At 48.9% G+C, this 25803-nt stretch overlaps 1 protein-coding gene across 2 annotated transcripts in view; it reads left to right on the top strand.

Moving 5' to 3' along the window:
- Nucleotides 1-695: 695 nt before the first annotated feature.
- Nucleotides 696-25803, top strand: part of LOC147100905 (guanine nucleotide-binding protein G(I)/G(S)/G(T) subunit beta-1) — an 80703-nt gene continuing 55595 nt past the window's right edge. The window contains exon 1 of one of the 2 annotated variants that reach the window (XM_085967501.1): nt 696-762. The gene's annotated coding sequence lies outside the window, so the exon portion shown is untranslated. Of the gene's footprint in view, nt 763-18628; nt 18930-25803 lie in introns of those variants that run through there. The other variant, XM_085967499.1, reaches the window with a different exon arrangement.

Genomic DNA, 25803 nt, shown 5'->3' with positions numbered 1-25803 from the left:
CACCCATCACACCTTGTGCTCACTCACCTACATTGGCTCCCGGTCCGGCAACACCTCGATTTAAAAATTTTCATCCTTGTTTTCAAATCCCTCCATGACCTCGCTGTTATCTTCCCCAGCCCTACAATCCGCCAAGGTCTCTGCACTCCTTCAATTCTGGCCTCTTGTGCATCCCCGATTTTCATCACTCCACCATTGGCAGCCGTGCCTTCAGCTCCCTAGGCCCTGAGCTCTGGAATTCCCTCCCTAAACCTCTCCGCCTCTCTCTCTCCTCCTTTAAGGCGCTCCTTAAAACCTACCTTTTTGACCAAGCTTTTGGTCACCTGTCCTAATATCTCCATATGTGGCTCGGTGTCAAATTGTCTGATAACATTCCTGTGAAGCACCTTGGGACATTTTACTACATTAAAGGCGCTATATAAAGGCAAGTTGTTGTTGTGAGTGCATTGTTGATTGCTTAGGTTGCCTCTGATGACATACCATGTCAGTGTTAATGCGGTTACATAACCTGGAGACTCTAGCTCCCTCTGAAATCGGGAGTACCGCAAACTGCAAACTGCAAACTGGCAGTACATGACAGTCTCCAGAGATCAGTGTCACGTTTCCAGAGAGTTCAGCTGTGTAAAACACCGTCAACGCCTCACAACGCCCTCCAGATCCTCAACTGGGTGCACTTGTCACGGAGGTTTCGACCCATTAATCCCAGTAGTGTCAACTAAGGATACATTCTCAGGGTTTATCTGAGGAGTCAGGCTGATGCTGGTAAGTAATTCGACTAAAGGGCAAAGAAAGATTCATGATATAAGTCTGTCGTGATTTGGGTTTATCACGGGAAGTTACTTTAGACTCTGTGGAATATGTGCTGAGTGCTACGTTGTGTTTGTCTGAAGAACTGAAACACTGCGCCGTTATCTTTACAAGAGTGTATACGTATATCGGCATGGAACAGAAAGAAAATATTTTCAATAAACAAAGGGTGGTAGAGGCAGAAACCCTCATCGCATTTAAAAAGTACTTGGAGATGCACTTGAAGCGCCGTAACCTACAGGGCTACGGACCAAGAGCTGGAAAGTGGGATTAGGCTGGAGAGCTCTTTGTCAGCCGGCACAGACACGATGGGCTGAATGGCCTCTTACTGTGCCAAAACTTCTTTTTTTATATATATTCGTTCATGGGTTGTGGGCATCACTGACTGGACCAGCATTTATTGCCTATCCCCTAATTGCCCTTGAGAAGGTGGTGGTGAGCTGTCTTCTTGAACTGCTGCAGTCCGTGAGGTGAAAGTACTCCCACAGTGCTGTTAGGAAGGGAGTTCCAGGATTTTGACCCAGCGACGATGAAAGGTTGGTGATATACTTCCAAGTCAGGATGGTGTGTGACTTGGAGGGGAACTTGGAGGTGGTGGTGTTCCCATGCGCCCGCTGCCCTTGTCCTCCAAGTTGGAAGAGGTCACGGGTTTGGGAGGTGTTGTCGCAGAAGCCTTGGCGAGTTGCTGCAGTGCATCTTGTAGATGGTACACACTGCAGCCACGGTACGCCGGTGGTGGAGGGAGTGAATGTTTAAGGTGGTGGATGGGGTGCTAATCAAGTGGGCTGCTTTGTCCTGGATAATTCTAAAGAGAGCTGTAGACAGTCCTGAGTAGGACTTTGAATAGCTGTCTTTGAATAGTGTCAGCTGTGGCTCAGTGGGCAGCACTCTTGCCTCTGAGTCAGAAGGTTGTGGGTCCAAGTCCCACTCGAGAGACTTGAGCACAAAAATCTAGGCCGACACTCCAGTGCAGTGCTGAAGGAATGCTGCACTGTTGGAGGTGCCATCTTTCAGATGAGACATTTAAACCGAGGCCCCGTCTGCTCTATCATCAGGTGGATATGAGATCCCATAGCACTATTTCGAAGAAGAGCAGGGGAGGTATCCCCGGTGCCCTGGGGCCAATATTTATCCCTCAACCGATATCTAAAAAACAGATTATCCGGTTATAATCACATTGCTGCTTGTGGGAGCTTGCTGTGCGCAAATTGGCTGCCATGTTTCAACAACAACAACTTGTATTTATATAGCGCCTTTAACGTAGTAAAACGTCCCAAGGCGCTTCACAGGAGTGATTATAAGACAAAAAATTTGACACCGAGCCATGCAAGGAGAAATTAGGGCAGGCGACCAAAAGCTTGGTCAAAGAGGTAGGTTTTGAGGAACACCTTAAAGGAGGAGAGAGAGGTAGCGAGGCGGCGAGCTTTCCTACATTACAACAGTGACTACACTTTAAAAAAAAAGTACTTCATTGGCTGTAAAGCGCTTTGGGATGTCCGGTGGTCATGAAAGGTGCTATATAAATGCAAGTCTTTCTTTTTCTGCGCCTTGTACTTGTTCTGTAGGCTAGGGGTTGCTGCTTGTAGTATGCGGGGTGGCACATGGCCGGTTTCTCCCCATCCCTCCCCCAACAGAGAGCGGCGCAGCCAACGTGCGTGCGCGTGCTGTTTACACGCCAGTGGGCGCAGCCGACGCGAGTGCTCATGCCGCTGTTTTCCCCTAAATGGGCCGTAAACTCCTATGATTCTATAAGAGCTGTAGACAGTCGTGAATAGGACTTTGAATAGCCTTCTGCGCCTTGTACTTGTTCTCTAGACTAGGGAACTCTCTTCCACAAACGGCAATTGATGCTAGAACAATTGTTAATGTTAAATCTGAGATTGATAGATTTCTGTTAACCAAAGTTATTAAGGGATATGGGGCAAAGGCGGGTATATGGAGTTAGGTCGCAGATCAGCCACGATCTCACTGAATGGCGGAACAGGCTCGAGGGGCTGAAGGGCCTACTCCCATGTTCCTATGTTCCTATGTGCCCATGTTTCTATGTTCCCATATTCCTATGTTCCCATGTTCCTATGTTTCCATATTCCTATGTCCCTATGTAATCCAAAAGTCTTCTACAGGCATATAAATAACAAAAGGGTAGTAAGAGGAGGGGTGGGGCCAATTAGGGATGAAAAAGGAGATCTGTGCATGGAGGCAGAGGGTGTGGCTGAGGTACTAAACGAGTACTTTGCATCTGTCTTCACCAAGGAAGAGGATGCTGCCATAGACATAGTGAAGGAGAAGGTAGTAGAAACACTTGATAGGATAAAAATTGATAAAGAGGACGTATTAGAAAGGCTGGCTGTACTTAAAGTAGATAAATCACCAGGAGCGGATGGGATGCATCCTAGGATGCTGAGGGAATTGAGGGAGGAAATCACGGAGGTGCTGGCCATAATCTTCCAAACCTCCTTGGATATGGGGGTGGTGCCAGAGGACTGGAGAATTGCAAATGTTACACCCTTGTTCAAAAAAGGGTGTAAAGATAAACCCAGCAACTACAGGCCAGTCAGTTTAACCTCGGTAGTGGAGAAGCTTTTAGAAACAGTAATCAGGGACAAAATTAAAAGTAACTTGGATAGGTGTGGATTAATTAAGGAAAGCCAGCACGGATTTGTTAAAGGCAAATCGTGTTTAACTGACTTGATTGAGTTTTTTGATGAGATAACAGAAAGGGTTGATGAGGGAAATGCGGTTGATGTGGTGTACATGGATTTCCAAAAAGCGTTCGACAAAGTGCCACATAATAGGCTTTCCAGCAAATTTGAAGCCCATGGAATAAAAGGGACAGTGGCAACATGGATACGGAATTGGCTAAGTGACAGGAAACAGAGAGTAGTGGTGAACGGTTGTTTTTCGGACTGGAGGAAGGTACACAGTGGTGTTCCCCAGGGGTCGGGTCTAGGACCACATGCTTTTCTTGATATATATTAATGACTTGGATGTGGGTGTACAGGGCACAATTTCAAAATTTGCAGATGACACAAAACTCAGAAGTATAGTGAACAGTGAGGAGGAGAGTGATAGACTTCAGGAAGACATAGACAGGCTGGTGAAATGGACATCTGGCAGATGAAATTTAATGCAAAAAAGTGTGAAGTGATACGTTTTGGTAGAAAGAATGAGGAGAGGAAATATAAGCTAAATGGTACAATCCTAAAGTGGGTGCACGAACAGAGAAGGATGTGAAGGCCTTAGAGAGGATACAGAAAAGATTTACGAGAATGATTCGAGGAATGAGGGACTTCAGTTACATTGATAGACTGGAGAAGCTGGGGTTGTTCTCCTTGGAGCAGAGAAGATTGAGAGGAGATTTGATAGAGGTGTTCAAAATCATGAGGGGTCTGGACAGAGTAGATAGAGAGAAACTGTTCCCATTGGTGGAAGGATTGAGAACCAGAGGACACAGATTTAAGGTGATTGGCAGAAGAACCAAAGGTGATGTAAGAAAGAACTTTTTTACGCAGCAAGTGCTTAGGATCTGGAATGCACTGCCTGAAAGGGTGGTGGAGACGGACTTATCTTTCAAAAGGGAGTTGGATAAGTATCTGAAGGAAAGAAATTTGCAGGGCTACGGGGAAAGGGCGGGGGAGTGGGACTAGCTGAGAGTTGGCACGGGCTCGACGGGCCAAATGGCCTTCTTCCGTGCTGTAACCATTCCATGATTCTTCTATGATTCTATGTTCCCATTTTCCCAAGGTCCTATGTCCCCATGTTCCTATGTCCCTTCGTCCACATGTTCCTATGTCTCTATTTTCCCATGTCCCCATGTCGCTATGGCCCTATGTCTCCATGTCGCTATGCCCGCATGATCCCATGTCGCTATGGCCTTATGCCCCCATGTCGCTATGGCCCTATGTCCCCATGTCGCTATGGCCCTATGCCCCCATGTCGCTATACCCCCATGTTCCCATGTCGCTCTGGCCCTATACCCCCATGTCGCTATGGCCCTATGCCCCCATGTCGCTATGGCCCTATGCCCCCATGTCGCTATACCCCCATGTTCCCATGTCGCTCTGGCCCCATGTCGCTATGGCCCTATGCCCCCATGTCGCTATACCCCCATGTTCGCATGTCGCTCTGGCCCTATACCCCCATGTCGCTCTGGCCCTATGTCCCCATGTCGCTATGGCCCTATTTCCCCATGTCCCCATGTCACTATGTCCCCATGTCCCCATGTCGCTATGGCCCTATTTCCCCATGTCCCCATGTCGCTATTGCCCTATGTCCCCATGCCCACATGTCGCTATGGCCCTATGCCCCCATGTCGCTATGGCCCTATGTCCCCATGTCGCTATGGCCCTATTTCCCCATGTCGCTATAGCCCTATGTCCCCATGTCCCCATGTTGCTATGGCCCTATGTCCCCATGCCTACATGTCGCTATGGCACCATGTCGCTATGCCCCTATTTCCCCATGTTGCTATGTCCCTTTTTCCCCATGTCGCTATGTCCCTATTTCCCCATGTTGCTATGTCCCTTTTTCCCCATGTCGCTATGTCCCTATTTCCCCATGTCGCTATGTCCCTATTTCCCCATGTCACTATGGCCCTATTTCCCCATGTCACTATGTCCCTATTTCCCTATGGCCCCATGTCCCCATGTTGCTATGGCCCTATTTCCCCATGTCGCTATGGCCCTATGTCCCCATGTTGCTATATCCCCATGTCGCTATGGCCCTATTTCCCCATGTCGCTATGTCCCCATGTCCCCATGTCACTATGTCCCTATTTCCACATGTCGCTATGGCCCTATTTCCCCATGTCGCTATGTCCCCATGTCGCTATGTCTCTATTTCCACATATCGCTATGTCCCTATTTCCCCATGTCGCTATGTCCCTATTTCCCCATGTCGCTATGGCCGTTTTTCCCTATGGCCCCATGTCCCCATGTCACTATGTCCCTATTTCCCCATGTCGCTATGGCCCTATTTCCCCATGTCCCTATGTCCCTATGTCCCCATGTCGCTATGGCCCTATTTCCCCATGTCGCTATGGCCCTAGTTCCCCATGTCGCTATGGCCCTATTTCCCCATGTCACTATGTCCCTATTTCCCCATGTCGCTATGGCCCTATTTCCCTATGGCCCCATGTCCCCATGTTGCTATGGCCCTATTTCCCCATGTCGCTATGGCCCTATGTCCCCGTGTCGCTATGTCCCCATGTCCCCATGTCGCTATGGCCCTATTTCCCCATGTTGCTATGTCCCCATGTCGCTATGGCCCTATTTCCCCATGTCGCTATGTCCCTATTTCCCATGTCGCTATGGCCCTATTTCCCTATGGCCCCATGTTCCCATGTCTCCATGTCGCTATGTCCCTATTTCCCCATGTCGCTATGGCCCTATTTCCCTATGGCCCCATGTCCCCATGTCCCCATGTTGCCATGGCCGTATTTCCCCATGACGCTATGGCCCTATTTCCCCATGGCCCTATGTCCCTATTTCCCAATGTCGCTATGGCCCTATTTCCCCATGTCGCTATGTCCCCATGTCGCTATGGCCCTATTTCCCCATGTCGCTATGGCCCTATTTCCCCATGTCCCTATGGCCCTATTTCCCCATGGCCCTATGTCCCTATTTCCCCATGTCGCTATGGCCCTATTACCCATGTCGCTATGTCCCCATGTTGCTATGGCCCTATTTCCCCATGTCGCTATGTTCCTATTTCCCCATGTCGCTATGTCCCTATTTCCCCATGTCGCAATGGCCCTATTTCCCCATGTCGCTATGGCCCTATTTCCCCATGTCGCTATGGCCGTATTTCCTCATGTCGCTATGGCCCAATTTCCCCATGTCCCTATGGCCCTATTTCCCCATGTCCCTATGGCCCTATTTCCCCATGGCCCTATGTCGCTATTTCCCCATGTCGCTATGTCCCTATTTCCCCAAGTCGCTATGGCCCTATTTCCCTATGGCCCCATGTCCCCATGTCGCTATGTCCCTATTTCCCCATGGCCCTATTTCCCCATGTCGCTATGGCCCTATTTCCCTATGGCCCCATGTCCCCATGGCCCTATGGCCCTATTTCCCCATGGCCCTATGTCCCTATTTCCCCATGTTGCTATGGCCATATTTCCCTATGGCCCCATGTTGCTATGGCCCTATTTCCCCATGTTGCTATGGCCCTATTTCCCCATGTCATTATGGCCCTATTTCCCTATGGCCCCATGTTCCCATGTCTCCATGTCGCTATGTCCCTATTTCCCCATGTCGCTATGGCCCTATTTCCCTATGGCCCCATGTCCCCATGTTGCCATGGCCGTATTTCCCCATGACGCTATGGCCCTATTTCCCCATGGCCCTATGTCCCTATTTCCCAATGTCGCTATGGCCCTATTTCCCCATGTCGCTATGTCCCCATGTCGCTATGGCCCTATTTCCCCATGTCGCTATGGCCCTATTTCCCCATGTCCCTATGGCCCTATTTCCCCATGGCCCTATGTCCCTATTTCCCCATGTCGCTATGGCCCTATTACCCATGTCGCTATGTCCCCATGTTGCTATGGCCCTATTTCCCCATGTCGCTATGTTCCTATTTCCCCATGTCGCTATGTCCCTATTTCCCCATGTCGCAATGGCCCTATTTCCCCATGTCGCTATGGCCCTATTTCCCCATGTCGCTATGGCCGTATTTCCTCATGTCGCTATGGCCCAATTTCCCCATGTCCCTATGGCCCTATTTCCCCATGTCCCTATGGCCCTATTTCCCCATGGCCCTATGTCGCTATTTCCCCATGTCGCTATGTCCCTATTTCCCCAAGTCGCTATGGCCCTATTTCCCTATGGCCCCATGTCCCCATGTCGCTATGTCCCTATTTCCCCATGGCCCTATTTCCCCATGTCGCTATGGCCCTATTTCCCTATGGCCCCATGTCCCCATGGCCCTATGGCCCTATTTCCCCATGGCCCTATGTCCCTATTTCCCCATGTCGCTATGGCCATATTTCCCTATGGCCCCATGTCCCCATGTTGCTATGGCCCTATTTCCCCATGTTGCTATGGCCCTATTTCCCCATGTCATTATGGCCCTATTTCCCTATGGCCCCATGCCCCCATGTTGCTATGGCCCTATTTCCCCATGTCCCTATGGCCCCATGTTGCTATGTCCCTATTTCCCTATGGCCCTATTTCCCCATGGCCCTATGTCCCTATGGCCCCATGTCGCTATGGTCCTATTTCCCCATGTCGCTATGGCCCTATTTCCACATGTCGCTATGTCCCTATTTCCCCATGTCGCTATGTCCCTATTTCCCCATGTCGTTATGGCCCTATTTCCCCATGTCGTTATGGCCCTATTTCCCTATGGCCCCATGTCCCCATGTTGTTATGTCCCTATTTCCCCATGTCGCTATGTCCCTATTTGCCCATGTCGCTCTGGCCCTATTTCCCTATGGCCCCATGTCCCCATGTCTCCATGTTGCTATGTCCCTATTTCCCCATGTCGCTATGTCCCTATGGCCCCATGTCGCTATGTCCCGATGGCCCCATGTTGCTATGTCCCTATTTCCCCATGTCGCTATGGCCCTATTTCCCTATGGCCCCATGTCCCCATGTTGTTATGTCCCTATTTCCCCATGTCGCTATGTCCCTATTTGCCCATGTCGCTCTGGCCCTATTTCCCTATGGCCCCATGTCCCCATGTCTCCATGTTGCTATGTCCCTATTTCCCCATGTCGCTATGGCCCTATGGCCCTATTTCCCCATGTCGCTATGTCCCTATTTCCCCATGTCGCTCTGGCCCTATTTCCCTATGGCCACATGTCCCCATGTCTCCATATTGCTATGGCCCTATTTCCCAATGTTGCTATGGCCCTATTTCCCTATGGCCCCATGTCCCCATGTCTTCATGTTGCTATGGCCCTATTTCCCCATGTCCCTATGGCCCCATGTCTCATGTTGCTATGTCCCTATTTCCCTATGGCCCTATTTCCCCACGGCCCTATGTCCCTATGGCCCCATGTCGCTATGGCCCTATTTCCCCATGTCGCTATGGCCCTATTTCCCCATGTCGCTATGTCCCCATGTCGCTATGTCCCTATTTCCCCATGTCGCTATGTCCCTATTTCCCCATGACGCTATGTCCCTATGGCCCCATGTTGCTATGTCCCTATTTCCCCATGTTGCTATGGCCCTATTTCCCCATGTCGCTATGTCCCTATGGCCCCATGTCGCTATGTCCCCATGTCGCTATGTCCCTATTTCCCCATGTCGCTATGTCCCTATGGCCCCATGTCGCTATGTCCCTATTTCCCCATGTCGCTATGGCCCTATTTCCCCATGTCGCTATGTCCCCATGTCGCTATGTCCCTATTTCCCCATGTCGCTATGTCCCTATGGCCCCATGTCGCTATGTCCCTATTTCCCCATGTTGCTATGTCCCTATTTCCCAATGTCGCTATGGCCCTATTTCCCTATGGCCCCATGTCTCCATGTTGCTATGTCCCTATTTCCCAATGTCGCTATGGCCCTATTTCCCTATGGCCCCATGTCTCCATGTCCCTATTTCCCCATGGCCCTATGGCCCTATTTCCCTATGACCCTATTTCCCCATGTACCTATGTCCCTATTTCCCCATGTCGCTATGTCCCTATTTCCCCATGTTCCTATGTCCCTATTTCCCCATGTCGCTATGACCCTATTTCCCCATGTCGCTATGGCCCTATTTCCCCATGTCGCTCTGGCCCTATTTCCCCATGGCCCAATGGCCCTATTTCCCTATGTCGCTATGGCCCTATTTCCCCATGTCGCTATGGCCCTATTCCCCCATGTTGCTATGGCCCTATTTCCCCATGTCCCCATGGCCCTATTTCCCCATGTCGCTATGGCCATATTTCCCTATGGCCCCATGTTCCCATGTTGCTATGGCCCTATTTCCCCATGTTGCTATGGCCCTATTTCCCCATGTCATTATGGCCCTATTTCCCTATGGCCCCATGCCCCCATGTTGCTATGGCCCTATTTCCCCATGTCCCTATGTCCCTATGGCCCCATGTTGCTATGTCCCTATTTCCCTATGGCCCTATTTCCCCATGGCCCTATGTCCCTATGGCCCCATGTCGCTATGGTCCTATTTCCCCATGTCGCTATGTCCCTATTTCCCCATGTCGCTATGTCCCTATTTCCCCATGTCGCTATGGCCCTATTTCCCTATGGCCCCATGTCCCCATGTTGTTATGTCCCTATTTCCCCATGTCGCTATGTCCCTATTTCCCCATGGCCCTATGTCCCTATGGCCCCATGTCGCTATGGTCCTATTTCCACATGTCGCTATGGCCCTATTTCCCCATGTCGCTATGTCCCTATTTCCCCATGTCGCTATGGCCCCATGTCGCTATGTCCCTATTTCCCCATGTCGTTATGGCCCGATTTCCCTATGGGCCCATGTCCCCATGTTGTTATGTCCCTATTTCCCCATGTCGCTATGTCCCTATTTGCCCATGTCGCTCTGGCCCTATTTCCCTATGGCCCCATGTCCCCATGTCTCCATGTTGCTATGTCCCTATTTCCCCATGTCGCTATGGCCCTATGGCCCTATTTCCCCATGTCGCTATGTCCCTATTTCCCCATGTCGCTCTGGCCCTATTTCCCTATGGCCACATGTCCCCATGTCTCCATATTGCTATGGCCCTATTTCCCAATGTTGCTATGGCCCTATTTCCCTATGGCCCCATGTCTTCATGTTGCTATGGCCCTATTTCCCCATGTCCCTATGGCCCCATGTCTCATGTTGCTATGTCCCTATTTCCCTATGGCCCTATTTCCCCACGGCCCTATGTCCCTATGGCCCCATGTCGCTATGGCCCTATTTCCCCATGTCGCTATGTCCCTATTTCCCCATGTCGCTATGTCCCTATTTCCCCATGTCGCTATGTCCCTATGGCCCCATGTTGCTATGTCCCTATTTCCCCATGTCGCTATGGCCCTATTTCCCTATGGCCCCATGTCCCCATGTTGTTATGTCCCTATTTCCCCATGTCGCTATGTCCCTATTTGCCCATGTCGCTCTGGCCCTATTTCCCTATGGCCCCATGTCCCCATGTCTCCATGTTGCTATGTCCCTATTTCCCCATGTCGCTATGGCCCTATGGCCCTATTTCCCCATGTCGCTATGTCCCTATTTCCCCATGTCGCTCTGGCCCTATTTCCCTATGGCCACATGTCCCCATGTCTCCATATTGCTATGGCCCTATTTCCCAATGTTGCTATGGCCCTATTTCCCTATGGCCCCATGTCCCCATGTCTCCATGTTGCTATGGCCCTATTTCCCCATGTCCCTATGGCCCCATGTCCCCATGTTGCAATGTCCCTATTTCCCTATGGCCCTATTTCCCCACGGCCCTATGTCCCTATGGCCCCATGTTGCTATGGCTCTATTTCCCCATGTCGCTATGGCCCTATTTCCCCATGTCGCTATGTCCCCATGTCGCTATGTCCCTATTTCCCCATGTCGCTATGTCCCTATGGCCCCATGTCGCTATGTCCCTATTTCCCCATGTTGCTATGGCCCTATTTCCCCATGTCGCTATGTCCCTATGGCCCCATGTCGCTATGTCCCCATGTCGCTATGTCCCTATTTCCCCATGTCGCTATGTCCCTATGGCCCCATGTCGCTATGTCCCTATTTCCCCATGTCGCTATGGCCCTATTTCCCCATGTCGCTATGTCCCCATGTCGCTATGTCCCTATTTCCCCATGTTGCTATGTCCCTATTTCCCAATGTCGCTATGGCCCTATTTCCCTATGGCCCCATGTCCCCATGTTGCTATGTCCCTATTTCCCAATGTCGCTATGGCCCTATTTCCCTATGGCCCCATGTCTCCATGTTGCTATGTCCCTATTTCCCCATGGCTCTATGGCCCTATTTCTCTATGACCCTATTTCCCCATGGCCCTATGTCCCTATTTCCCCATGTTCCTATGTCCCTATTTCCCCATGTCGCTATGTCCCTATTTCCCCATGTTCCTATGTCCCTATTTCCCCATGTCGCTATGGCCCTATTTCCCCATGTCGCTATGGCCCTATTTCCCCATGTCGCTCTGGCCCTATTTCCCCATGGCCCAATGGCCCTATTTCCCTATGTCACTATGGCCCTATTCCCCCATGTTGCTATGGCCCTATTTCCCCATGTCCCCATGGCCCTATTTCGCCATGGCCCTATGGCCCAATTTCCCCATGTCGCTCTGGCCCTATTTCCCCATGTCACTATGGCCCTATTTCCCCATGTCCCTATTTCCCCATGTCACTATGGCCCTATTTCCCCATGTCACTATGTCCCAATTTCCCCATGTCGCAAGTCCCTATTTCCCCATGTCGCTATGGCCCTATTTCCCTATGGCCCCATGTCCCCATGTTGCTATGGCCCTATTTCCCCATGTCGCTATGGCCCTATGTCCCCATGTCGCTATATCCCCATGTCGCTATGGCCCTATTTCCCCATGTCGCTATGTCCCCATGTCACTATGTCCCTATTTCCACATGTCGCTATGGCCCTATTTCCCCATGTCGCTATGGCCCTATTTCCCCATGTCGCTATGTCCCCATGTCGCTATGTCCCTATTTCCCCATGTCGCTATGTCCCTATTTCCCCATGTCGCTATGGCCCTATTTCCCTATGGCCCCATGTCCCCATGTCTCCATATCGCTATGGCCCTATTTCCCCATGTCGCTATGTCCCCATGTCCCCATGTCACTATGTCCCCATGCCCCCATGTCGCTATGGCCCTATTTCCCCATGTCGCTATGTCCCCATGTCCCCATGTCGCTATGTCCCTATTTCCCCATGTCACTATGTCCCTATTTCCCCATGTCGCTATGGCCCTATTTCCCTATGGCCCCATGTCCCCATGTTGCTATGGCCCTATTTCCCCATGTCGCTATGTCCCCATGTCCCCATGTCGCTATGGCCCTATTTCCCCATGTTGCTATGTCCCCATGTCGCTATGGCGCTATTTCCCCTTGTCGCTATGTCCCTATCTCCCCATGTAGCTATGTACCTATTTCCCCATGTCGCTATGTCCCTATTTCCCATGTCACTATGGCCCTATTTCCCTATGGCCCCATGTCCCCATGTCCCCATGTTGCTATGGCCGTATTTCCCCATGACGCTATGGCCCTATTTCCCCATGTTGCTATGTCCCCATGTCGCTATGGCCCTATTTCCCCATGTCGCTATGGCCCTATTTCCCCATGTCGCTATGCCCCCATGTTGCTATGGCCCTATTTCCCCATGTCGCTGTGTCCCTATTTCCCCATGTCGCTATGTCCCTATTTCCCCATGTCGCAATGGCCCTATTTCCCCATGTCGCTATGGCCCTATTTCCTCATGTCGCTATGGCCCAATTTCCCCATGTCGCTATGGCCCTATTTCCCCATGTCCCTATGGCCCTATTTCCCCATGGTCCTATGTCGCTATTTCCCCATGTCGATATGTCCCTATTTCCCCATGTCGCTATGGCCCTATTTCCCCATGGCCCTATTTCCCCATGTCGCTATGGCCCTATTTCCCTATGGCCCCATGTCCCCATGGCCCTATGGCCCTATTTCCCCATGGCCCTATGTCCCTATTTCCCCATGTCGCTATGGCCCTATTTCCCCATGTCGCTATGGCCCAATTTCCCCATGTCGCTATGGCCCTATTTCCCCATGTTCCTATGGCCCCATGTCGCTATGGCCCTATTTCCCCATGTTGCTATGGCCCTATGTTCACATGGCCCGATATCCCTATTTCCCCATGTCGCTATGGCCCTATTTCCCTATGGCCCCATGTCCCCATGTTGCTATGGCCCTATTTCCCCATGTCGCTATGGCCCTATGTCCCCATGTCGCTATGTCCCCATGTCCCCATGTCGCTATGGCCCTATTTCCCCATGTTGCTATGTCCCCATGTCGCTATGGCCCTATTTCCCCTTGTCGCTATGTCCCTATCTCCCCATGTAGCTATGTACCTATTTCCCCATGTCGCTATGTCCCTATTTCCCATGTCGCTATGGCCCTATTTCCCTATGGCCCCATGTTCCCATGTCTCCATGTCGCTATGTCCCTATTTCCCCATGTCGCTATGGCCCTATTTCCCCATGGCCCCATGTCCCCATGTTGCTATGGCCGTATTTCCCCATGACGCTATGGCCCTATTTCCCCATGGCCCTATGTCCCTATTTCCCATGTCGCTATGGCCCTATTTCCCCATGTCGCTATGGCCCTATGTCCCCATGTCGCTATGTCCCCATGTCCCCATGTCGCTATGGCCCTATTTCCCCATGTTGCTATGTCCCCATGTCGCTATGGCCCTATTTCCCCTTGTCGCTATGTCCCTATCTCCCCATGTAGCTATGTACCTATTTCCCCATGTCGCTATGTCCCTATTTCCCATGTCGCTATGGCCCTATTTCCCTATGGCCCCATGTTCCCATGTCTCCATGTCGCTATGTCCCTATTTCCCCATGTCGCTATGGCCCTATTTCCCCATGGCCCCATGTCCCCATGTCCCCATGTTGCTATGGCCGTATTTCCCCATGACGCTATGGCCCTATTTCCCCATGGCCCTATGTCCCTATTTCCCAATGTCGCTATGGCCCTATTTCCCCATGTCGCTATGTCCCCATGTCGCTATGGCCCTATTTCCCCATGTCGCTATGGCCCTATTTCCCCATGTCCCTATGGCCCTATTTCCCCATGGCCCTATGTCCCTATTTCCCCATGTCGCTATGGCCCTATTTCCCCATGTCCCTATGTCCCCATGTTGCTATGGCCCTATTTCCCCATGTCGCTATGTCCCTATTTCCCCATGTCGCTATGTCCCTATTTCCCCATGTCGCAATGGCCCTATTTCCCCATGTCGCTATGGCCCTATTTCCCCATGTCGCTATGGCCCAATTTCCCCATGTCGCTATGGCCCTATTTCCCCATGTCCCTATGGCCCTATTTCCCCATGGCCCTATGTCGCTATTTCCCCATGTCGCTATGTCCCTATTTCCCCATGTCGCTATGGCCCTATTTCCCTATGGCCCCATGTCCCCATGTCGCTATGTCCCTATTTCCCCATGGCCCTATTTCCCCATGTCGCTATGGCCCTATTTCCCTATGGCCCCATGTCCCCATGGCCCTATGGCCCTATTTCCCCATGGCCCTATGTCCCTATTTCCCCATGTCGCTATGGCCATATTTCCCTATGGCCCCATGTCCCCATGTTGCTATGGCCCGATTTCCCCATGTTGCTTTGGCCCTATTTCCCCATGTCATTATGGCCCTATTTCCCTATGGCCCCATGTCCCCATGTTGCTATGGCCCTATTTCCCCATGTCCCTATGGCCCCATGTTGCTATGTCCCTATTTCCCTATGGCCCTATTTCCCCATGGCCCTATGTCCCTATGGCCCCATGTCGCTATGGTCCTATTTCCCCATGTCGCTATGGCCCTATTTCCCCATGTCGCTATGTCCCTATTTCCCCATGTCGCTATGTCCCTATTTCCCCATGTCGCTATGGCCCTATTTCCCTATAGCCCCATGTCCCCATGTTGTTATGTCCCTATTTCCCCATGTCGCTATGTCCCTATTTGCCCATGTCGCTCTGGCCCTATTTCCCTATGGCCGCATGTCCCCATGTCTACATGTTGCTATGTCCCTATTTCCCCATGTCGCTATGGCCCTATGGCCCTATTTCCCCATGTCGCTATGTCCCTATTTACCCATGTCGCTCTGGCCCTATTTCCCTATGGCCACATGTCCCCATGTCTCCATATTGCTATGGCCCTATTTCCCAATGTTGCTATGGCCCTATTTCCCTATGGCCCCATGTCCCTATGTCCCTATTTCCCCATGTCCCCATGTCCCTATGTCCCTATTTCCCCATGTCCCTATGTCCCTATTTTCCCATGTCCCTATGTCCCTATTTCCCTATGTCCCTATGTCTCCATGTCCCTATTTCCCCATGGCCCTATGTCCCTATTTCCCTATGTCCCCATGTCCCTATGTCACTATTTCCCTATGTCCCTATTTCCCCATGGCCCTATGTCCCTATTTCCCCATGTCCCTATTTCCCTATGTCCCCATTGCCCCATGTCCCTATGTCCCTATTTCCCCATGGCCCTATTTCCCTATGTCCCCATGGCCCTATTCCCCCATGGCCCTATTTCCCTATGTCCCTATGGCCCTATTTCCCCATGGCCCTATGTCCATATTTCCCTATGTCCCTATTTCCCTATGTCCCTATTTCCCCATGTCCCTATGTCCCTATTTCCCCATGGCCCTATTTCCCTATGTCCCTATTTCCCCATGTCCCTATGTCCCTATTTCCCCATGGCCCTATGTCCCTATGTCCCTATTTCCCCATGTCCCTATGTCCCTATTTCCCCATGTCCCTATATCCCTATTTCCCCATGTCGCTATGGCCCTATTTCCCTATGTCCCTATTTCCCCATGTCCCTATTTCCCCATGTCCCTATGTCCCTCTTTCCCCATGGCCCTATGGCCCTATATCCCCATGGCCCTATGGCCCTATTTCCCCATGTCGCTATGGCCCTATTTCCCCATGTCGCTATGTCCCTATTTCCCCATGTCGCAATGGCCCTATTTCCCCATGTCGCTATGGCCCTATTTCCCCATGTCGCTATGGCCCTATTTCCCCATGTCGCTATGGCCCTATTTCCCCATGGCCCTATGTCCCTATTTCCCCATGTCGCTATGGCCCTATTTCCCTAATACCCCATGTCCCTATTTCCCCATGTTCCTATTTCCCCATGTCCCTATTTCCCCATGTCCCTATTTCCCCATGTCCCTATTTCCCCATGTCCCTATTTCCCCATGTCCCTATGGCCCTATTTCCCCATGTCCCTATTTCCCCATGTCTCTATGTCCCTATTTCCCTATGTCCCTATTTCCCCATGTCCCTATGTCCCTATTTCCCCATGGCCCTATGTCCCTATGTCCCTATTTCCCCATGTCCCTATTTCCCTATTTCCCTATGTCCCTATGTCCCCATGGCCCTATGTCCCTATTTCCCCATGTCACTATTTCCCCATGTCCCTATGGCCCTATTTCCCCATGTCCCTATGGCCCTATTTCCCCATGTCCCGATTTCCCCATGTCCCCATGTCCCTATGTCCCTATTTTCCCATGTCCCTATTTCCCTATGTCCCTATGTCCCCATGGCCCTATGTCCCTATTTCCCCATGGCCCTATGTCCCCATGGCCCTATGTCCCTATTTCCCCATGTCCCTATTTCCCCATGTCCCTATTTCCCCATGGCCCTATGTCCCCATGGCCCTATGTCCCTATGTCCCCATGGCCCTATGTCCCTATTTCCCCATGTCCCTATTTCCCTATGTCCCTATTTACCCATGTCCCTATGTCCCTATTTCCCCATGGCCCTATGTCCCTATTTCCCTATGTCCCTATTTCCCCATGTCCCTATGTCCCTATTTCCCCATGGCCCTATGTCCCTATTTCCCCATGGCCCTATGTCCCCATGGCCCTATGTCCCCGTGTCCCCATGTCCCTATTTCCCTATGTCCCTACGTCCCTATTTCCCTATGTCCCTATTTCCCCATGTCCCTATTTCCCCATGGCCCTATGTCCCTATTTCCCTATGTCCCCATGTCACTATGGCCCTATGTCCCTATTTCCCTATGTCCCTATTTCCCCATGTCCCTATGGCCCTATTTCCCCATGTCCCTATTTCCCCATGTCCCCATGTCCCTATTTCCCCATGTCCCTATGTCCCTATTTTCCCATGTCCCTATTTCCCTATGTCCCTATGTCCCCATGGCCCTATGTCCCTATTTCCCCATGGCCCTATGTCCCCATGGCCCTATGTCCCTATTTCCCTATGTCCCCATGTCCCTATTTCCCCATGTCCCTATTTCCCCATGGCCCTATGTCCCCATGGCCCTATTTCCCCATGTCCTGGCCCTATTTCCCCATGTCCCTCTGTCCCTATGTCCCCATGGCCCTATGTCCCTATTTCCCCATGTCCCTATTTCCCCATGTCCCTATTTCCCCATGTCCCCATGTCCCTATTTCCCTATGTCCCTATTTACCCATGTCCCTATTTCCCCATGGCCCTATGTCCCTATTTCCCTATGTCCCTATTTCCCCATGTCCCTATTTCCCCATGGCCCTATGTCCCTATTTCCCTATGTCCCTATTTCCCCATGGCCCTATGTCCCCATGGCCCTATTTCCCCATGGCCCTATGTCCCCATGGCCCTATGTCCCTATTTCCCCATGGCCCTATGTCCCCATGGCCCTATGTCCCTATTTCCCCATGGCCCCATGTCCCTATTTCCCTATGTCCCTATTTACCCATGTCCCTATTTCCCCATGGCCCTATGTCCCTATTTCCCCATGTCCCTATTTCCCCATGTCCCTATTTCCCCATGGCCCTATGTCCCTATTTCCCTATGTCCCTATTTCCCCATGGCCCTATGTCCCCATGGCCCTATGTCCCTATTTCCCTATGTCCCCATGGCCCTATGTCCCTATTTCCCCATGGCCCTATGTCCCTATTTCCCCATGGCCTATGTCCCCATGGCCCTATGTCCCTATTTCCCCATGGCCCTATGTCCCTATTTCCCCATGGCCCTATGGCCCCAATGTCCCTCTGTCCCTTGCCGGCTGCGGAGTGGCACGTGTCCGGCTACCCCCCCCGATCAGAGAGCCGCGCGGCCGACCCGACCGCGGGCGCGCGCACGTCAGTCAACGTGTCGATCGGGGCGCGGCCGACGCGCGCGCGCCCGCCGGCGTGGGGTTTCCCGAGCGCCGAGCGCAGGGGCGGCGCCGCGCCCAATCGGCGGGAGAGGGAGAAGGAGCGCGAGCCGCCTGTCTGATGGCCGACGGCAGCGCCCGGTCCGTCTGAGCCCGGCCCGCTACACCGACCGAGTCGCCCGTGAGGGGGAGAAAACACTGCGCCCGCCAAAGAGAGAAAGAAAAGACTTTTTATAAAAAAAAACCACAACCATATAAAAACCGCGGCTGTCGGCCCCCGCAGTCGGAGCGAGCCCCCCGGGGGAAGGACGAGCCGGAGCCGCACAGACCCAGGGCGGCCGCACTTCAATGAGCCTGGCCGGGAGCGAGGAGCTGTAGGTAAGGCCGGCGGGGAATGAGGGGGAAGTAACCCGCTGGGCGGCCGAGCAGCGCCATCCGCCAGCTCGGATCTGAGGGGAAATTATTTTTTTCCAAACCCCCCCCCCCCTCAAAAACACAACAGCCCCCCCCCCCTCCCTCTCCCTTTGCCTCAATGTGTTAAAAATCGGATCTAATTGTCAGGTGTTTGTTGGAATGATTTGATTTCTGTTGGATTGGGAGGGGTGGGGTTGGGCTGAGTGGGGGGGGGGTGCTGTGGGTAGGGGCTGGATGGGGGTTGTGTTGTGTTGGGGGTGGGTTGGGCTGGGGGGGTTGCAGGGTTTTGTCCTCCCTGTGATAATGAATGAGTTCCTCAATCTGGGCCCGGACCCGCACAAAACATGGCGTTGACTTTTTTTCTCCTCCTCCCTTTCTTATTCCCAAAGATTACCGAGAGGGTAAACGGGTGCAGATGCTGGGAGTTGGGTGGGGTGGGGGTGAAATGTTCGACGGCTTTGAGTTCTGGAGCCCCTTTTCCCCACAGCAATGGCCATCCGCTCTTTCTCCTTTGCGGGATGTGTGTGTGTTTTTTGCCGTTCAGGGATTGTGCTGGGGGCTCCTCCTTATTTCTTGCAGGGCTGCCTTTGAGGGACTGAAATTCGCCCATGCTCAAGATTTGCATTAATAGAATTAATGTTCCATCGCCTACGGATTTTTTGCCTTCTGCCAAAGTACAGCAGTCATTTCCCCCCCCCCTCCCTGACGATGTCTATTATCGGCAAGGAAACATATAATTACTGATCAACCACACTGGCATACTAAGACTATTTGGTAATTTCCCCCCTGTAATCTTTCTCCATCTGTTTTTTTTTAATGAAAGAGGGACTCGTGTCTTGGTCTGTTTTCCCCTTTCCCCATGTTTTTACCTTATTCTACAATACCTTGCGCATTTAATGTGAGGCATAGGATTTAAAATTAGATTTGTTTTACATCTACGTACTACACAATACTTAAGATATGTACAACCAAGAGATTTGTTCCTTAATACACCGAGTTAACATTTTATGATGAGTAATGGGAAATTGAACAGGTGGGGTCATGCTGTATTTGAACCAATCCTTTCTGTCACTGAAATTATATTTATCTATACTAGTAGGGGGGGCATGGTTCTTGAAATTTAAGGATCAGTCTATAATTCAAGTAGACGGAGTGAAGGGAAGCTGTGCACTGGACAGTTATTCTTCACAAAGCCCTGTCTGATGCATGTACTGTTTATGCAAGACTTTTTTTAATGCATGCTCAAGATGATGAAACTGTAAAAGAAACAATACCTTAATAGATTCACTGTGCTATCTAATTTTGGACCACTATTCCAGTGTATATATATCATAAATAAATGGTGGTTACAAATATCCTTGCACATTTGTAGGAAAAAATTCTAGCATCGAAGATCAGCTGGCTGTTTTCTTCATTCCTCATGCTCCCTTAGGTGCACCACTCTCCACTCTTTCTTCACTGAAAGGGTAACTAAGTGATCTTGGGCGTCTGCCTGTGTTTCTGCAAATGTGCACTTGTATAAGCACAGAGATGGTCAGAGGCAACATCAAGTGATTTATTTCCCTTCCCCACTGCATGTAAGTGTGTAATCTTTGTTGAGAATATCTCTTATAGCGTGGATGATATTGTTAACTCATCGTGAAATGTATTTGCAAACCCAAATTATACCATTTATGGTGCTGCAGATAATTGCATATATTAATATTGCAGCATTGTATACCTTTTTAATCTCAAAGGATTATGTTCTTAAAGGATGGCAAGGCATTAACTGGACTGTTGTCTGAGCATCGGACAAGATTCCTGACATTTTAGAAACTTCTCTGTTGAATTATTTGCAAATATTGCTCTGCACTTAAATGTACTTCACTTTCCTGCTGGCACTCGCTTAACAAAATGTGTTGAGTATTAGTGCATTTGGTGATTTACCCCATAGCTGGGGCATTATGCCAGTTCTCATGGACAGTGATGCACAGCTCCTGGCCTACAGTTTAGTAAATGTTGCAGAATGCATGCAGTATTTAATAAATCACCTGTCATGGTTCTAACAGTTAACATCTTTCCCTCCCCAAGAAAATTCTGGTGTTCTGTTTAATAAGTAGTAATTAGGCACTACTTGTGTAGTTTAGATCGATTTAGAAATCTTAGATAAGTATTGTTGGATAAATTGCTCACGCTACAGAATAAGTAGGCTCAGTAATTGGAATTTGTAGTACGTGGAATTACAGTACTCAGAAGTTTTGATATACCAAGACTTTGCTCAAACTTCTTTTATTGCAGTGTTGATTTGCCAAAAAAGGAATGGAAACTATTCAGCCCCCCATCTTGGCCAAGATTTTGTGTAGTATAGTGATAGTTTTCTGGAAGTTCATTCTTTTAAGTGTTTAGATCAAGTTTTGAATATTTAAGTTAAGCTCTGCGATGGGTATACTGCTGTAGTGTATTTATTTTTTACACTGTTGAAGAAGTGTGTTAAGACCTTTTGCAATTATTTTTGGTAGCTGTTAAGGATGCCCATCTTTGCACATATGGTATTAGTAATATTTGTTTTCATTGTTCAAGAAGTGTGGTTTAGATATTTCTTACATGCACTTTTCAAAATTTAAATTGGTCTAATATTTTATCTAGATTTTAGTAACTACTGTAACATTGTGTTCACATCAACCACATTCACCTAACTGCATTGAGTAGATGTATACTTGACAGAGTACATTTAACTGTACTCTTTAAAATAGCTTTCTTTTCAGCTCATTCTCCCCCTTTACTTTTGTGAAGATTCTGGCTCCCTTAACAGCCCTCTAATACCTCATCCTATTAACCATTTATCACGTATGAGCAAAAATGGTAAGTTGCAAGCTAGTCAACTACATATGGCATCGCAAATGCGCCAGCAGTGATTTCTCCTGGTCCCACTTACATGTACCTTAGAGTGTGGTCATTGATTTCATTCCATTTTTCTCCTTGTCCCAGTAAGTTAACTATTTTACTTGGTGTTTGCCCAAGAACATGAAGTGTTTGGGGTTCTGATGGTACGTAAGCAGCTTCTCAACCCTGAGAATATGTTGCGCCTCAAACTGGCATTTGACTCTTTTCCTTTTTATAGAATCTAACTTTTTTTTTTGCTTCATGTACTTTGATGTTTGGGTTTTTCCATTAATACTCATATATTTCATTATTGCTGTGCATAATTCCCATTTTGTATCCAGGAGACTGACAAGATGGCCTGTTCCTGAGACTTTTCCTGGTGCTGATCTTTAAACAATCATTAGGAAGTATGCTGGAGTGTTTCCAGATGATGTATTATGATATTATCTCCCTTTTTATATTTTGGGTTATACCTTCCCTGTGACATATGGGTCAAGATCATCGGAACAGGAGTAGGCAATTCAGCCCCACGAGACTGTTCCACCATTCAGTTAGATCAAGGCTGATCTGTACTTCAACTCCATTAACCCGCCTTTGATCCATATCCCTTGATACCCTTACCTAATAACAATCCGTTGATCTGTCGCGAAAATTTCAATTAATCAGCAGCCACTGCTTTTTGGGAGAGTATTCCAGATTTCCATTACTCCCTTTGTGGAAAAAGTGCTTCCCGCTTTCACTCCTGACTGGTCTAGCTTTAATTTTAATCTTCATTATCATTCTGGCGAATCTGCGCTGTACTTCCTCTAAGGCCAATACTGCCTTCCTGAGGTGGGATGTCCAAAACTGAACACGGTGCTCCAGATGAGGCTTGACCAAGGCTCTGTCCAACTGAAGGATTCCTTCCTCCCTTTGCATTGCAGCCCCTTGAGATAAAGACCAACAGTCCATTCGCCTTTTTGATTGGTATTTGTACCTGTTAGTCATGTGTGTAAATTGTAACTTTTAGTGATTCGAGTACATTAACACGTAAATCTCATTCCTCCTCCACCGTTCCTAGTCTCGCGCCATTAAGAAAAGACTGGTATTTGGAAATCTCAAGTACAACCATATCCTGCCATTCCTTGGCACAATAATTTGAAGTACCAACAAATTTTGTTGAGTTATAATTGTCCTTATTACTTGCAACATAACTAACTGATACTCAGGCATTTATCTTGAAATGTTATGCCACAATTTCCTCAACAAAGTTGTGCATTGTACATGAAGATCCACTGTAAACAGAATGAGATCTACTGAAGTAGAGAAATGTGGAACAGGGAACAATTGTCATGCCTGTTGTGCATTACTCATTGTTCCTCCACTTTCACATCCAAATCAAAAGCAGTAATATTGCAGCTGCAATGTCTCCTCTGTATGTGTAAGAAATTTCGATACTGATTTTTGAAGATATTTAAGCTCCCAACATTATTGTAACCAATTTTTTTGATTAGCTGTAGCATTGTTGATTAAAATCCATGATGTGGGCTGCACATTACATTTTTTGTAGTGTTTGTGCAAAGAATGCACACTAAGAAGTGTTCATAGACAGGCTGGTGGAATGGGCGGACACATGGCAGATGAAATTCAACGCAGAAAAGTGTGAGGTTGATGCATTTTGGTGGATTAATGAGACAATATAAGCTAAATGGTACAGTTTTAAAACGGGTGCAAGGACAGAGACACCTGGGGGTATTTGTGCACAAATCTCTGAAGGTGACAGGATAGGTTCACAAAGCATTTAATAAAGCATCTGGGATCCTGGGCTTTATAAATGGAGGCATCGAGTACAAAAGCCAGGAAGTTATACTAAACCTGCATAAAACACTCGTTCGGCCCCAGCTGGAGTCTTGTGTCCAATTCTGGGCACCACACTTTAGGAAGGACGTGAAGGCTTTGGAGAGGGAATGGAAGAGATTTGCTAGAATGGTTCTTGGGATGAAGGATTACAGTTAGGTGGATAGACTGAAGAAGCTGGGGTTGTTCTCCTTGGAGCAGAGAAGGCTAAGAGGAGATTTGATAGAGGTGTTTAAAATCATGAGGGGTTTAGATAGAGTAAATAAAGAGAAACTGTTTCCAGTGGCTGAAGGGTCGATAACCAGAGGGCACAGGTTTAAGGTGATTGGCAAAAGAACCAGAGGCGACCTGAGGAAAAACTTTTTTTTAACACAACAAAATTTGGAATGCACTGCCCAATAGGATAGTGGATAACGATTCAGTAGTAGCCTTCAAAAAGGAATTGGATAAATACTTGAAGGAGAAAAAGTTGCAGGACAATTGGGGGAAAGCGCGGGGGAGTGGGACTAACTGGATTGCTCTTCGAAAGAGCCGGACTCAGTCTAAGGATAAGGGGTAAGCCATTTAGGATTGATGAGGAGGAATTTCTTCACCCAGAGAGTGGTGAACCTGTGGAATTCTCTACCACAAGGCAGTTGAGGCCAATACATTAAATATATTCAAGAAGGAGTTAGATATGTTTCTTAATGCTAAAGGGATATGGGGAGAAAGCAGGGACAGGGTACAGGAAACTTTGCGATATCCGGGACCGAACTGCTGCCGATCTATCAAAACTTCCGGATAGACCAGTGCTAATGTTGAAGGATACGGAGGTTTTCATCTCCGTATCTGACAACAAACAGCAACAGCTTGTAAACACTCGGCCCTACCTTGGAAGCGTCTCTGAAGCTGTTGCTAAGCTACAGAGATGCTTTCCAGAGCCTGACTGTTTTTATTAAAAAAAAATGCTAGGAGAAGAAAAAAAACCTAACCAAAAACGGCTGCTGATTTCTGCCGTTAGATCGAGGTTTCCGGACATACAACCTCCGGATAAACCAAAGTTTCCTGTACTGAGTTTAGATGATCAGCATTGATCTCACTGAATGGCGGAGCAGGCTCGAGGGGCTGAATGGCCTACTCCTATCTTCTATGTTTCTATGACTCGATGGGCTGAATAGCCTCCTTCTGTGCTGTACTATTCTATGATGTGTAAATGTTGCATTAGACTGTTGGGGCATGGTTTGATTCTGGGGCAAAGTGCATCAAACCTGAGGGCAACTAGGGATGGGTAATAAATGCCAGTGATGCCCACATCCTGAAAATGAATTTTAAAAGAACTTTTTGGGGTAAAAATGACACTCATTTCTGTATAATGTGAAAAAATGTATATGTTTATAGATTGTAGTGGTGATTTTTTGACTTGCAAGTGCAAGTTTGAGATGACTTTGTGAGGATTGAATGTTGGAAATTATATCAAGTTGACACGTAGTTAAAGCCCCAAACATTTGAAAGAAATATTTGTAATGGTCCTTTTCTTCAAAACAATGTTTTTTGGGTCCCAGGTTCAAATCCTATGCTGTATTGAGTTAGCTGAGATGGCAGTAGGGTTGCGCTCCTTGCCTTTAGCAGCCCTGGGTAAGGGAGAGAAAAATTGGCCATGATTACTTGCTTGTGATGAAAATCCAGTGGCCACTCATGCAGATGTCAGGTGAAGACAGGATTGGCCTTTGCTATGATGATCTGCCCCTGGATCTAGGGTGGATAAGAAAGTATTTGAGTATGAACATACTTGCTGGACTACTCCACCCCAAATTCATTATCATTTTTTTTTTATTACACTAAGTAGTAAGAGTGTATTTCCATCTGTACTGAATTATATTGCAGCTTCAGTGTAGACGGTTTCCAAATGTGAACTTTAATGTTCTTTGTGGTATATTAAATCAGATTATTTGTCCCAAGCATTTTTTCCCAGTACTAAATGGGCAAAAGAGTTATGTCTCCTGGTGAAGCATTGAAATGGGGTGTGGTCCTTGTAGGTTACATATCCAATAGGGATCAAGATCTTGCATACTTAATTTGGGGAATTCTAGTGACATTTATTTGGCAGTAGAAATTGTTATAGCTTCAAGATTGTACTGTAGTCTTGTGCTTAATTTGCGTA

This window comes from Somniosus microcephalus, chromosome 25 (assembly GCF_052327205.1).
Source record: "Somniosus microcephalus isolate GS21.2 chromosome 25, FLI_Smic_1.0, whole genome shotgun sequence".
Classification (NCBI taxonomy): Eukaryota; Metazoa; Chordata; class Chondrichthyes; order Squaliformes; family Somniosidae; genus Somniosus; species Somniosus microcephalus.
The sequence above is the reverse complement of the archived record's forward strand: the minus strand, read 5'-3'. Positions and strand labels throughout refer to the sequence as shown.